General features: G+C 40.0%; 1 long non-coding RNA gene across 1 annotated transcript in view; it reads left to right on the plus strand.

Annotated features, from left to right (window-relative positions):
• Nucleotides 1–14,649, plus strand: part of LOC135112941 (uncharacterized) — a 48,056-nt gene that overhangs the window by 23,418 nt on the left and 9,989 nt on the right. The window contains exon 2 of the long non-coding RNA XR_010274628.1: nt 138–217. This is a non-coding gene — a long non-coding RNA (uncharacterized LOC135112941). The remainder of the gene's footprint in view (nt 1–137; nt 218–14,649) is intronic.

Consider the following 14,649-nt stretch of genomic DNA (forward strand, 5'->3'; position numbering starts at 1 on the left):
GTGTGTGTGTTGTGCTCCCCAGTCAGGTCCGTGTACAAGAGTCTCTCTGGGTGCAAGGAATTAGTGTCAGCAGGGCCAGGGCAGCTCAATGCATTCCCGCACCACCGTCAGCACTTTTTTTTTATCTTCCCCCCCAGAGGCTTCCAGTGACCACCCTCCCTCACAAGCACATCCTCCTCTGGTTCGGCCTCGTTCGAACCACGCCCTGATGGTTTAGGTAAGGTTAGGATGTTTGTCCTGTAGTTTATTTATTTATTTATTTATTTATTTATTTATTTATGTATTTATTTTTAGTCCTCGTCTCCATTTTCTATTTACATTTTGCTTTCTGTTTTCTTCTTTTTTTCCTTTTGTTGATTTTTTTACTGAGCTTGATCTTTTAACTTTTTGTTTTTTTATACCTTTTTTTATTTTCTTCTTGTCCTCTTTTTCTTCCTTTCTAAACCTTTACTATTTTCCATCACTCTCTTCTTTATCTTCCTTCATTCTGTTTTTATCTGTCATTTTCTCATGTCCGTTTCCTTTTGTTATGCATTTCTCTCTCTCTCTCTCTCTCTCTCTCTCTCTCTCTCTCTCTCTCTCTCTCTCTGTTCCCTTATTTTTTCTCTTTTCATCCTATTTCAGTTTCTCTCTACATTTATTTCCCATATCTTTGTTCTTCCTTCTTTTTTCTACATCCTACTTTCTTTTTTTCCTTTTGTCACTCACCTTTCCTCCTCCATCTCTTATCATTTTACTTTAATTTCTCAGTTTGTTTTCCCTTTTCACCGCATTTTCAAAATACTTCTCTTCCTTGTCTCTTTCTCACTTTCTCTTCTCTCTTTCTCGTTCCGTCATTCTCTTTCGCTTTTAATTACTCAGCATTTTATTTTTCCTCTTTATTACTTTTTCTTTATAAATCTCTTTTTCTACCTTACCTCTTGTGCGTTCATTTAAATCTTTCCTTCTCCTTTAATTCGCTCTCACTTTGTCTCCCCTTTTGTATTTTCTCTTTAATTCTTTCAGTTTATTCCCTCTTCTCGTCATTTCCCCTATGAACCTCTTTTCTCCTCTCTTTTTATTTTTTTTTAGTTTATACTTCTTACTTTCTCCTTTCCTTCTTCTCTCGTCAGTGTTTTTTTTGTCCCTCTACATAAATTACTTTTCCTCTTAATTTTCTTTTTGCTATCCCTGTAAACCTCTATTCACGTCTCCATCTTCTTTTATATTCACCTTTTTTTTTTCTTTTTTCCCTTCCTTCCGTCAGTCTTTTCTATCCCAGTTTATCCTGTATTTTTTAATCCTCTTTCGCTATATCTCTAAACCGCTATTCCATTCTCCTGTGTTAAACTTTTTTTTTTTTTATTGGGTGTAAAATATAGATGGAAATTATTGTATGTTGAATTAGATTTAAATATTGTATGTTTTTTTTTTTTTTACTAAACGTTCTCTATTCTAGTTTTCCTTTTTTTGTCCTCATCTTCCCATTTCTCTCCCCTTCCGTCACTTTCACTCTCTCACTGTCTCTCACTCTCTCTCCATTCTTCTGCCCTTGTTTTATGTAATTGTTTCAAATGTATATGTTGTATGTTTCTTTGTTTCTATTTTACCAAGAATATGTTATACTCATTTTCTTCTTTTCCTCTCCTTTTGTCACTCTCCCTCTCTTGCTTTCTCCCTCTTCATCCCTGTCTCTTGCTTTTTTTTTATATATATTTTACTAAGAATATCTGTTTAGTTTGTCTTTTATACTCAATTTATCCTTTTCCTCTCTCTATCCGTCTCTATCCGTCTCTCTCTCTCTCTCTCTCTCTCTCTCTCTCTCTCTCTCTCTCTCTCTCTCTCTCTCTCTCTCTCTCTCTCTCTCTCTCTCTCTCTCGCTCTCTTCGTGTCCCCAGCGCCCCCATTACCTTAGCAGGGCCCAGAGCCAATCTGACCACTTCCCTGGCACCGGTTCCTTCCCCTCCCTCTCTCCTTGGCACTCTTTGGCCTTGGGAAGCGAGTCTGGCTCCCGGCAATGCCACCTTCACCTTTTTGATCCTCTCTCTCTCTCTCTCTCTCTCTCTCTCTCTCTCTCTCTCTCTCTCTCTCTCTCTCTCTCTCTCTCTCTCTCTCTCTCTCTCTCTCTCTCTCTCTCTCTCTCTCTCTCTCTCTCTCTCTGTGTGTGTATGTGTGTGTGTGTGTGTTGGTTTGTGCGTGAGCTTTACATGATGATATTGATGTCCTTCTTCTTCATCTTTTTCTTCTTCTTCTTATTATTATTATTTTCTTCTTATTATTATTATTTTCTTCTTCTTCTTCTTCTTCTTCTTCTTCTTCTTCTTCTTCTTCCTCTTCCTTACTCAGCTAATCTTCCAATGACCTGTTCTGTTAAAACTTCTACCTTCTTCATATTCCTGCAGTCTAGTCAGGAGCAAGAGGTCTATTGTTGTTTCTTTTTCCTTTGTATACATTCCTTTGAGAATAATTCTCTCCTCCTCTTCCTCCTTCTCCTCCTCCTCCTCCTCCTCCTCCTCCTCCTCCTCCTTCTTCTATTTCTCCTCCTCAGCATCCGTCTGTTCCTCCTCGTCTGAAGAATCACTAAAAGGCTTTGAATCGTCCTGCTTTGTATCACACCTTGCTGACCTTTTTCTCGGAACCTAAACTCAAACCAGTAAAGTAACAGAGAAAGAGAGAATGAACGCCTTAAGATACATCAACAAATGAAAATGTACTGGCAAGATTATAATGTCGACCTTTATGAATAATTGCCGTTTTATTGGTCTATTTCTGCAGAGGACTTACCAAGGAACGTATGCTGAAACTCTTACACATCCCATCTCGTCTCTAGTGAAAGTTACTGAGGTTTTAAAGAGTATTTTTCACGATTCCATTGAGAGATTAACTTGTACTGTGCATCATTAATAGGACAAAACTACCCTAGCATCATTAATAGGAAAAAAACACCCATTTGTGCAAGTTATTAAGGTTGTAAAGATTAATTTCTACATTCCAGTGATAGTTCAACGTATATTGTGCATTATTGATAGGCGAGGCACCCAATAGTGGAGGTTATTGAGATTCTAAAGAGTATTATGACTATTATGCAGATATTTCAACATATATCCTGTACCTGCAATAGAAAGAGCATTCACGAGAACTCATCAATTCATCTTAGTAGTCCTAGTAAGATTCCAAACACACATCTTGCATCATAAATACAAAAAACACCCATACAAACTGAACTAATCATATCTTAGCCATAGCAAGTGCTAACCAGAGCAAAAGAGTTTCAGAATGCGAGTCTTGAGTGGCGTGGCGTGGCAAGGCGAGGAAGAGGAGTGGCCGTCCATCGCACACCTGGCATTTGGTGATCGTCTGCTTGAAGTGGCATTTGTCATTCACTGATCGAGGCTTTGTTTTATTCATACGCCGCTGAGACCCGCTCGCAGCCTGTCCCTCCGCCCGACAAGCCGCCCCCGTCACGCCGCGCCTCCGGAACTTTGCATGGCGTGTAAATCCCCCAATCGTTACCTGCTCCTCTCTCTCTCGCAGGTGTCGAGGAGGAGGAAAAAAATTGAGGCGTAAGAAAATAAATGGAAATGTGTGTGCGAGTGAATTCCTGACGCGGATCTCAAGGTTGCGTGGAATTCAACACTCGTAACTCTCTCTCTCTCTCTCTCTCTCTCTCTCTCTCTCTCTCTCTCTCTCTCTCTCTCTCTCTCTCTCTCTCTCTCTCTCTTAAGGTTATAGGTAAGATTGGTCATTTTTTATTCTTTTCTTTTCATTTCTTTAGCTATTTGTTTTACGTTCAGTTTAGTTTAAGATACTGCGAGTGTGCAAGAGAGAGAGAGAGAGAGAGAGAGAGAGAGAGAGAGAGAGAGAGAGAGAGAGAGAGAGAGAGAGAGAGAGAGAGAGAGAGAAAGAAACGCAGAATGCTGACAGAATGCAAGTGAAGCGTGCTTTAAAGTTTTAAGCGAAATGTCACTGAGGTGCAGCATTGCAACATACAAGTTTGCTACAAATAACAAATAAGAATATCGCCATTTTTATCTATTTATTTAGTTTTGATTTTTGTTTGATTTTTTTCATTTATTATTATTATTATTATTATTATTATTATTATTATTATTATTATTATTATTATTATTATTATTATTATTTATTTTTCTATTTCACGATCAATTTTAGATAATTATGTATGTGTATTGTGTTGAATGTTTTTGTTTTGACTTTTCCATTTTTTTCAAGGATATTCACTCTGGTTGTCTGTATTTTATTTTTGTTTTCTATGTATTTTTCTTTTACAATTCATTTATTTCTCATTTCTCCCTGTTTCTTTTTCTTTTTCTGTCAATTCATCCTCGCCATTCTTTTTTCTTATTCTGTGGAGAATATTTCAGCAGCTTTTACTTCATTTTCTAGTTTTTCCTTTGTTTTTTCATGTATTTATTCTTTATTTTTTCCTCTTTTTCTTCTTTTCTGTTGTTAATTTTTTTCCTCTTCTTTTTTCTCCACATTTTGTATGTCCTCCTCCTCCTCCTCCTCCTCCTCCTCCTCCTCCTCCTCCTCCTCCTCCTCCTCCTCCTCCTCCTCCTCTTCTTCCAGCTCTTCTTCATACATGTCCTCCTCTTCCTCGTATTCCTCCTCTTCGTTCTCCTCTGGCTAGTTCTTGTCTCTCCCTTTTCTTTTCTTTTTTTTGTATTTTATTTAATTTTCCTTTTTCTTCCTCCTTTTTATTCACATTCCTCTTTATTCTCGTCTTTCATATGTCATTTCGCCGCTAACGCTGCCTCCTCCTTTTCTTCCTTCTCTTCCTCCTCCTCATCCTCCTCCTCCTCCTCTCTTTTTCCTTCTTGTTCTTCTTACTGGTCTTTTTTTTTCCTTTTTTTTGTTCTTTTCTTCTTTTTCTTTGTCTCCTTTTTTTTATTCTATTCCTTTTTTCTTGAGCTTTTTCTTCTTGTCCTTTTCTTCTTCCTTCTTTTTCTTCTTCTTCATCTTATTCTTATTATCCTCCTCCTCCTCCTTTTGTTGTTGTTGTTGTTATTGTTGTTGTTGTTGTTATATTTATTCTCCTCCTCCTCCTCCTCCTCCTCCTCCTCCTCCTCCTCCTCCTCCTGCTGCATGATGGGTGGCACCGCGTGTGGTCTGGTGGGTGTGTTGGTTCGGTTCACTCTCGGATCCGAACCGGACCATCCAACAAGCTTCCACCTCGGCTTATTGACATTAATATCCCAAATAGCGTAATTCAGAAGACAGATGGTAGGCAGCTTCCTCCTCCTCCTCCTCCTCCTCCTCCTCCTCCTCCTCCTCCTCCTCCAGGTACATCTCCGCCTCCTTCTTGTTCCCTTTGTCTTCCTCCTCCTAATCTTCGTTTTCATATTCATTCTCCTATCTCTATTCCTCCCTCTTCGCCTTCCCTGGTATTTTTCTTAGTTATTCTCGTCTTCTTCCTTTTCCTCCTCCTCCTCCTCCTCCTCCTCCTCCTCCTCATTTCCAAGTAATTCTTTGTACCGTGTATAATCTAGTACTTGTCATCTTATCCTCTCTCTCTCTCTCTCTCTCTCTCTCTCTCTCTCTCTCTCTCTCTCTCTCTCTCTCTCTCTCTCTCTCTCTCTCTCTCTCTCTCTCTCTCTCTCTCTCTCTCTATCTATCTATCTATCTATCTCTCTCTCTCTCTCTCTCTCTCTCTGTATATATGTATCGTTTTCCCTCGAACAAAAAAATCCGTTAAATTCTCGTGTCCTCCGCTATGTTTCCCCTCTGAGTCCTTTATTCCCCATCTCTGATCCCCTTTTACCTCTTCCTCCCCTTTTCTTCCCACACAGTTATTATCTTTCCTTGAAACTCTCTACGTTACACATTTTGTCTTTCCCTCTCTTTTCTTCCTCATCTCCTTTCAATCCCTCTCCTACATAGCACTTTTTCTATGGTCTTGTTTTCCTTCTCCCTTCTTTTTCCCCATCCACAAAATTCTAATCTCCACTTAAATTGTATACGTAAGATATTTTTCTTTACCTTCCCCTTCCTTCCCAATACCTAGTTTCCCTTTATTCCCCTTCAAATAACCCGTTTTCTCTGTTTCTTTCCCTTTCCATTCTTTCCCCATTTCTTTCCCTTTTTACTTTTCTCCCATCAAATTCTCTACACACAGTAACATTTCTCTCGTATTTTTTCTTTCTTCCCTTTCCCCTTCCTCATCCCTCCTCAATTCTTCAACATTACTCCTCTTTTCTGGCCTTTCTCCCCCCCACCCTTCTTTCCCTTCACCTTCCCCATCCTTCCAGCACCTCTCTCGTTAGCACTGTTTCCTCGCTATCTGTTGCATCTCTTCTGTGTATTGTATTCTTTCATATTCTGCGTATCGTTCTGTGGACAATAAATACAGTTACGTTATATAAGCCCGTGTAAAAACAACTGCTGAAGAGGTCACTGCACTAATAGGTATACTGGTTTTGTAAATATTAACACTTACAGCAGCTGCCAAAACTCTCTTTAACCCTTTGAGTACCACGACATTAGCTCACTTTCACCCCGGATGCCATTATTAGCATCAGTCATCGCTAACTACTCATCAACTAGCTTTATATCTCCGTTTACTCCTTCCCTGATAAATATTTCGATGATTTTGCGAAGTTTACAAAGTGTCTCTGGCACTGAAGGGGTTGAAGTCTGGTGTGATCTGTGGCATAATGAATTATCTGAAACCTGTTGCCTGGTCCCATGTCGCGTCGGTAAGGTTGGTATGCGTGGCTTGACGTGGTGCGGACATGCCGATCTATTTCCTACAGGTCGTATTATATGGCAAACGTCCCTAGTGTGCAGGGCTGCCAACTGCTGCCACCGTAATCGCCAAAGGTTTAAATATTCATTGTGTGGCCGTTTTTTTTTTTTTTTAAGGACATTTTTTGGAGCTACTGTACAATTGTTAAGTAGAATGACAGTATCAGTTATCATCATTTATCTCGTCTTTCTCTTCCCTTTCCTTCCCCTCCTCCTCGTCCTTCTCCTCATCCCCTCCTCGACCCCTCTCCAAATAACACGTTTTCTCTGGTCTTTTTCCCTCCCTTCTTCTTTCCCCTCTCCCCTCCCCCTCTCCTTTCCCTCTCCTTCCCCTCTGATTCCTGGAAGGTACTCAGGGGACGAGGTAAAGTGTCCCCTTCTGCCCTCATTCTCCTCTCTTTCCTCCCCAACTCTCAATTTTTTCCCCTCATCGTTGTTTGCCTCACGCTCTCCTCTCCCTCTCTCTCTCTCTTAATCCGCCCCGACTCAGCGTGAAAAACAAGCTTAAAATGAATTGAAGTTTTGGATTAGAGTGATCTGTGTTTTCAATATGTTTAAGTCCTTTCATTGTTTTCTTGCAGGAACTGTTCTGGTTATCCGAGGGAATCTTTTTTTTTTTTTTTTGGGGGGGGGGCGGGGGTAGTTGAGATGTTTTTAGCTTTGGTTAGGTGAATTTGTTTAGATTATATTAAGTTTGGTTAGGGATATTCAAGTTTAGTGTCGGAAGAGTTAGGTTTAGAAAGATTAAGTAATGCTAGGTTAGTTTGCCTTAGCTTAGTTTATTTATGTAAGAAGGTACTCTGGCTAGGGCTACAAAAAAAAAAAATATATATATATATAAAAAGAGGTTACGCAGAATGTAGCAGTCCCCTGAGTGTAATCAAAAGGGTAATCCAAATTTTAGGATAAGTGTCTTGAAACCTTCCTTTTGAAACAGTTTAAGTTAAAGGCAGCAGTGAATACAAAAGCAGACAGGGAGTTCCAAAGTTTATCAGTAAAGTTAATGTACGTTATGTTAGGGTAAGTTAGGTTTGGTAAGATCAGGTTAAATTGTGTTAGATATTATGTTAGATTAGATTAAATTAGAATATGTTAGATTATATTAAATTAGAATATGTTACGTTAGGCTGGTTTATGTTAGGTTAGGTTAGGTTTGGTAAGATTAGATTAGGTTAGGTTAAAATAAGTTATATTAGTTTACGTTAAATTCGGATATATTATATTAAATTAGATTAGATTAGATTAAACTAGGTTGGGTTTGGTCAGTTCAGATTGGAATAGACTAAAATGAGGTCAGAATTTCCTTAAGCTTCTCGTATATCCAGCTTTTCTTTTTTTTTTCTGTGTTTTTTTCTTAAATGGATCACTGACCGAGCAAATCTGGAGCAAGGTAACTTCATTAGTGTGGTGAATGACCTAGTCTGGCTTTACTCGACTCGCCCCGGCCTGACCTGACCTCGGGATGGGTGGGGTCATTAGGCCAGTCAGGGGAACGCACGCGGAAAATAGAGGAAAGAAAGAAGGAAAAAGACAGAAAAGAGATACCTTAATTTTCCTCTTCCGTTTCGGGTACTGGATTTTTTGTTTCTTCCAGGGAGAGAGAGAGAGAGAGAGAGAGAGGGGACATCTACCTCACAAGAAAATAGTTTTAATTATTTTACCTGAATATCATTTTACACCTTGTCATTAATTAATCTTCAGGCGAATGATGATTAATTGTTAAGCATCAGGTGTCTCATAAAATTAACTTGAATAGGTTTGTGTTTAGTTCTCCATGTAAAAAATTTTCTCCATCTTTTTTGTGTGGCTTTGTTGTGTGTGGGGAAAAAAGTAAAGTAAATAGAAAGATACTGGCAATAAAACGTGTTGATTAAAGGTGAGTTTGTTTTTGTGTTGTTTGGGGAGATGTGTGTGTGTGTGTGTGTGTGTGTGTGTGTGTGTGTGTGTGTGTGTGTGTGTTTTTAGGGTATGTAGGTTGTATTTGTTTTACCATTTTGTATTATTGCAACTACTACTACTACTACTACTATTGCAACAACAGGAACAACAACAACAACAACAACAAGACAACCACACTAATTGCTCCCAGCTTTCTGATTACTGTCATTAACTTTACAGTCTCCCACACCACTTTCCCTCGTCTACTTGTGTGTTTTTAATGAGGGAGCGGCGAGGTCAGTGTTTATGTGAACTTTTCCCTCAGGTGAGTGAGGCTCCAAGAAGGAAAATTATTCTTCTACTCTTTGTTATGCAAAGCCGTGGAAACCGTCGCCATGGTAACATCTCTCTCTTATTATTTCTGTGTACGTTTTTTTTTCTTTTCTACCTTGACCTCTTCATCAATATTCTGCTCGTTTTTTGTCTTTTCTTTTTCCACTTTCCTCGTTTTCTCTTTAGCTCCTTATTTATAGTCATCTCTAATTTCCTGCTTTATTTCCTTTCATTCCCTCCTTCCTTCGCTTTTTCTTGTTTTTCCCTCGCTTTCCTCGTTTTTTTTTTCTTTGGTTATATTTTTAGTTATATCTTTCTTATTTCCCTTCCCTCCTTCCTTCTCAGCTTTCTTCCTTCTTGCCTTCCTTCCTTCGTTTTTCTCTTTTCTTTTCTAGTTGGTTAGTTAGTATGTTTCTCTATTTCTTCCTTCTTTTCTTCCTTTTAGTTCTGTCTGTTCTGCTCCATTTCCTTTTTTCCTTCCCTCCTTCGCTCTCTTCTTACTTTCTCCTCATTTTCTCCTTCCTTGCACTTCAGTTTCTATATTTCGTATTATTTTTCTGCCGTTTTTTTTTCCTGTCTCCTTTTCTTCATCTCTGTCAATTATTTCTCTATTGTTGTTTTCTATCATGTCTGCCTCATTCTTTTTGTTATTTCGTTTAATTTTATATTTTATTTTATTATTATTTTTTTTGCTGCTATGTCAGTTAATGTATTGCTTTTGTGTTTATTTTGCTATCGTTTCCCTTTTCCTTTCTGTTTTCTTTATTTACTCGCTTTTTTTTTTACTAGTCTCTGAAATCACTTGCCTTAACACTCTCTCTCTCTCTCTCTCGTCTCGTCTCCTCTCAAAACACATTATTGAAATTTAAAAACATCTACCTTATAACACTGGAAATCGACCCACAGTTTAAGTCAGGACTCCCACAATTCCACAGACGATATTGCCCTTTTTTCAATATCTACCTCCTTGAGTTTGAAATCATATCAGTAATTCGGCTTCAGAATAGGCGTGGGAATTGGGTATGTTGTTTTTTTTATGCACCGTACTTGTCTTGGGTCGGAAATAGAAGCATCATCTGTGTGTGTGTGAGTGTGTGTGTTTGGATTATCATTATTAGTTGTTCTGTTCCAGGTAGCTTTGTTCATTTTACGCCTCATCTCACTGTGGGTTTGTCCTGTTAGTAATTCTCTTATTCAATAGTCAGGTTAAGGCCATTTGGTTTTGTTTTATTATCTTCTGAATGCGGAATAATGGCTACCTAACTCCACCTGCCTATCTACCTGCTTATACTATCGGAAAATAAGATACGTAAATAAACTGCTAGGTAAAAATAAAAGAAAGAAACAAAGGAATTCTCTGTCTGCTTTTTTTTTCTCTCTCTCTCTCTTTCCTACGACTTGAGTTGCTTCTATTTTCTTTTATTTTTATTTATTTATTTATTTATTTATTTATTTATTTATTTATTTGGAGAATGACAAATTGAACTGGCACTTTTTCACACGTTTGTCTAGTTTCGTAACACTTTACACACACACACACACACACACACACACACACACACACACACACACACACACACACACAGGTAGCTTAGCGAGGTTGTATATAAACTCTTTTCTCCCCATGTTTTCCCCGTTCGGCAGGTTTCCTAAGCACTTAACACCCCCCACACACACACACACACACGTAACACCCACCCACCCATACACCCATCCAACCCAGCTACCCTCACACGCAGACGTAACACACACCGGTAGCTTAGCGGGGTGGTGGGAGGGAGGGAGGTGGTGTACGAGTCGCGTTTCATGTTAATCAGGAGTCCCTCAGATGCAGCAGCCCGCCTCCGCGTCATGATTGGCGTCTGATGGAATACAGAATGCTAATCTTCGTTCCCTGTCTCCGTGTGGTCCGCCTGTGGGAGTTACTCGAGTAGAGAGAGAGAGAGAGAGAGAGAGAGAGAGAGAGAGAGAGAGAGAGAGAGAGAGAGAGAGTGGGGCTGAGTGAGTGCCTTCTCCTCCTCTTCTCTCTCTTCTCCTCCTCCTCCTCCTCCTCCTCCTCCTCCTCCTCCTCCTCCTCCTCCTCCTCCTCCTCCTCCTCCGTCTCTAGATAATTACTCGGTACACATACGAAATAGAAATGGAGTTGCATAAGATGGATTTGTAATTCTGTCTTACGTGGTATTATATATTAATGATCTGAGCTGGTGTCCCCTTCTCTCTCTCTCTCTCTCTCTCTCTCTCTCTCTCTCTCTCTCTCTCTGGTGACACCTCCACCCCTCCCACCCCCTTCATTTCACCTGGACGTCACAAATCACCTTAATTAGCTTCGGATCATCCCCGTGTCTCACCTGAACTCCCTGTAATGAGGAGGCGAAGCAGGTCCCGGTTACGTGAATCAGATAATACACGCATCCTACCCCCATCCTTATAACAGGGCGTCGTCTCTCCGTTTTCTTTCTACTTAATATGCACCGTAGAAGTTAATCGCGTAGAAAACGGGCACTATGGGGAATAATAATCAGCTCCATGGATACAGAAAATGGGAAACTTGCGCGCGGATACCAGCCAGATTTAATGGAATACTAAATGAAAGTGGAGAGGGAAATTGTTAAATTCACCAAAGGCAGTTTTTTTTTAAAGGCATTGGTTATGTAGGTAAGTCAGGGAGAGTGGGAGAGGAGAGCTCGTGTATGTTTAATGGGGAAGAGTAACTTGGAAACTGGTATTCTCTGTACCCTTTTCAGCGGCAAGGAAAGTCATTTTGAGTCATAAAATTTGGAGTTAAGGCTATTACAGTGAGAGGGTCTGGGAGGAAAGAATAGAATGATTGTGTCAGGAGTACAGATTGTCCCCCTTCTGTTTTTCCTTCTCGTTTTCTTTTCCTTTCCTTCCCACTTCTTCCACGTTTCCCTACTACCTCTTTTCTACTATTTCCCCCTCTCTCTGCTCTTCTCTCTCGTCTCTTTCCGTCATTTCATTCTCTCGTCGTTCTTTCAAGCCCAGTTCGTTTCTCACTCTCATTCTCTTTCGTTTTCTTACCTTCTTCTCATTCTTTCTCATTTTTTGTTCTTTCCCCCTCCTCCTCCTCCTCCTCCTCCTCCTCCTCCTCCTCATTCACATCCTCGTCATCATCCATCTCTCCACTGCTCTAGAAAAATAATGTATGATATATATATATATATATATATATATATATATATATATATATATATATATATATATATATATATATATATATATATATATATACTACTGCTACTACTACTACTACTACTACTACTACTACTACTACTACTACTACTACTACGACGACGACGACGATGTGAATTGTCATAGTAGCAGTGGCGTCGATGCTAGTAAGAGAGAGAGAGAGAGAGAGAGAGAGAGAGAGAGAGAGAGAGAGAGAGAGAGAGAGAGAGAGAGAGAGAGAGAGAGAGAGCAACATGGCAAAAATGTCCCTGTTCTTGGATTTTACTTATTCAGATCTTTCCTTTTTTCCCTAACGTCCTTTTTCCACTCGTGTTTCCCCTCATTATCTCCCCCTCACCCCCTCACGTTCTGGCCGCCCCTCCCCTCGCCCACCCTCTCTCTGTCCCTTATTCCCAGTACTAAAAATTGCGTTAATTCTCGTCTGCTTCTTTGTTTCTCCCTTTTTTATCCATTAGTTATACGAAATGTTCTCGGGAAAATGGAGCTGGAGGAGGAGGAGGAGGAGGACACATGGAGGAGGAGGAGGACAGAAGAGGAGGAGGAGGAGGAGAATTTTGTGAGGCAGAAGTAAGCCAAAGATGATGTGTCCATTAATTTTGTTTTCGATTCTTTTGCTGCTCTTTGTTTTGCTGTTGTGTGTGTGTGTGTGTGTGTGCCCTCCCCCTCCACGTAGCGCTTGCATCTTTTATACACTCGACAAGTCTCCAGGCGGCGGCAGGAAACTGGGTCTTTCTTCCTTTATTTTTGTCGTCTCCACAACCCTTCCCTCTCTTTTGCCTCACTCGCCCAATGCTGCAGAACGAAGGGATGGATAAAAGGCATACCAGACTTTTCTATATACATGAAAACAAAACAAAAAACAGCTGTTGCTCCAAAATATGATGAATAAACGGTAGTATACTGAAAAAAAATGTTTGTGTATGTAAACTTTTTTCTTTACTTCCCTAATACTGCAGAATGAGTGGTTGAATAAAAATAGATAAAAGTTAGAATAGACAACACTATACACATGATAAAAAAAAATAACAACAACTGAGTCTCTAAATATGATTAATACAAAAGAACACACTAAAAAAAAAGTAATTGCAAATATGAAATGTCTTACGAAGAACAATTTAATTTTTTCAGTCTCGTTATCATATGTTGTTGTGTAGATCATTAATTTTTTTTTCGTCGACTTTTCTTATCGGATGATGAAATTCGTGGAAGTGAAAAGTGAAATAATGACATGACTAGGAAGGGAAGGGTGATATAATAAAATTTCCTGCCTCAAACTTTCCTTCTCCACTTGTGTCTAGAAATGTGATGGTTTGTGCTTGGGTACGTCTCTCTCTCTCTCTCTCTCTCTCTCTCTCTCTCTCTCTCTCTCTCTCTCTCTCTCTCTCTCTCTCTCTCTCTCTCTCTCTCTCTCTCTCTCCATCAGTTCTTCCTTTCTCCATCCATCCATCCTTCCCTTTTCCTCCTATACATTTCCTCCATCATTCCATCCTCCCTTTCTCCTCTCCCTTTCTTTCTCGCTCTTCTTCGCCCTCCATCCATTCCTTCTTTCTCTTCCTTCCAATTTTCCCTCTTCCTTTCCTCTTCTTCCTTTTCTTCATGCATTCCTCCTCCCTCTATCCATTCCTCTTACTCTTATCTTTCCCTCCTTTTCTCCTCTTCCTTTTCTTCTATCCATTCTTACTCCCCCTTCTCCTCTCTCCCTTCATCCATTCCTCCTCCTCTTACCCTTCTCTCCTTTTCTTCTCTTCCTTTTATCCCATTTATTCCTCCTGCCTCTATCCATTTCTCCTCCTCCCTTTCTCCTCTCCCTTCTTCTTTCTTCTGTCCCTCCCTATCCCACTCCTCTCTCCTCCCTCCCTCTACCACGAGACGTCAATATATCAGTGAGGTCCCTGGCGTTATGTTATCTCTGTCGCTGGTGTGGCCAATTCCTTATCAGCTCCCATGATTGCCGCCTCTCCGTTGTACTGCGTGGGTGTGGAAGGGTGTGGAGTGGATGGGTGGATGTGTGTGTTAAGGGGTATGTGGTTTCGTAGGTGGGCGGGTGAGTGTTGGGTGGGTCGGTGTAGGTGGGTTTGTGGGTGAGTGGGTGGGTGTGTGTGTGCATAAGTGTGTTAATGAGGTAATGGTGATTTTTCGTAGTTAATGGTAAGTTGTTTTGTTGTATATTTTGTGCTTGTTATCTTAACTATTGTTTTCTTTGTGTTTGTTTGTTTATTGTTCGTTTGTAAGAGTAACTTCTGTCTGTAAACAAAAATAACGTTAAGGCATCATCACTATCATCATCAATAATAACACAACAACAACAACAACAACAACAATACTTACGACCACCACCACCACCACCACCACCAACAACAACAACAACAACAACAACATCAACAACACCACCAACAACAACAACAACAAGAACAACAACAACAACAACAACAACAACATTTACCCCATCCCAAGCCTTCTTTCCCTCCCCTCATACCTTCCCCCACC

This window comes from Scylla paramamosain, chromosome 24 (genome assembly GCF_035594125.1).
Source record: "Scylla paramamosain isolate STU-SP2022 chromosome 24, ASM3559412v1, whole genome shotgun sequence".
Classification (NCBI taxonomy): domain Eukaryota; kingdom Metazoa; phylum Arthropoda; class Malacostraca; order Decapoda; family Portunidae; genus Scylla; species Scylla paramamosain.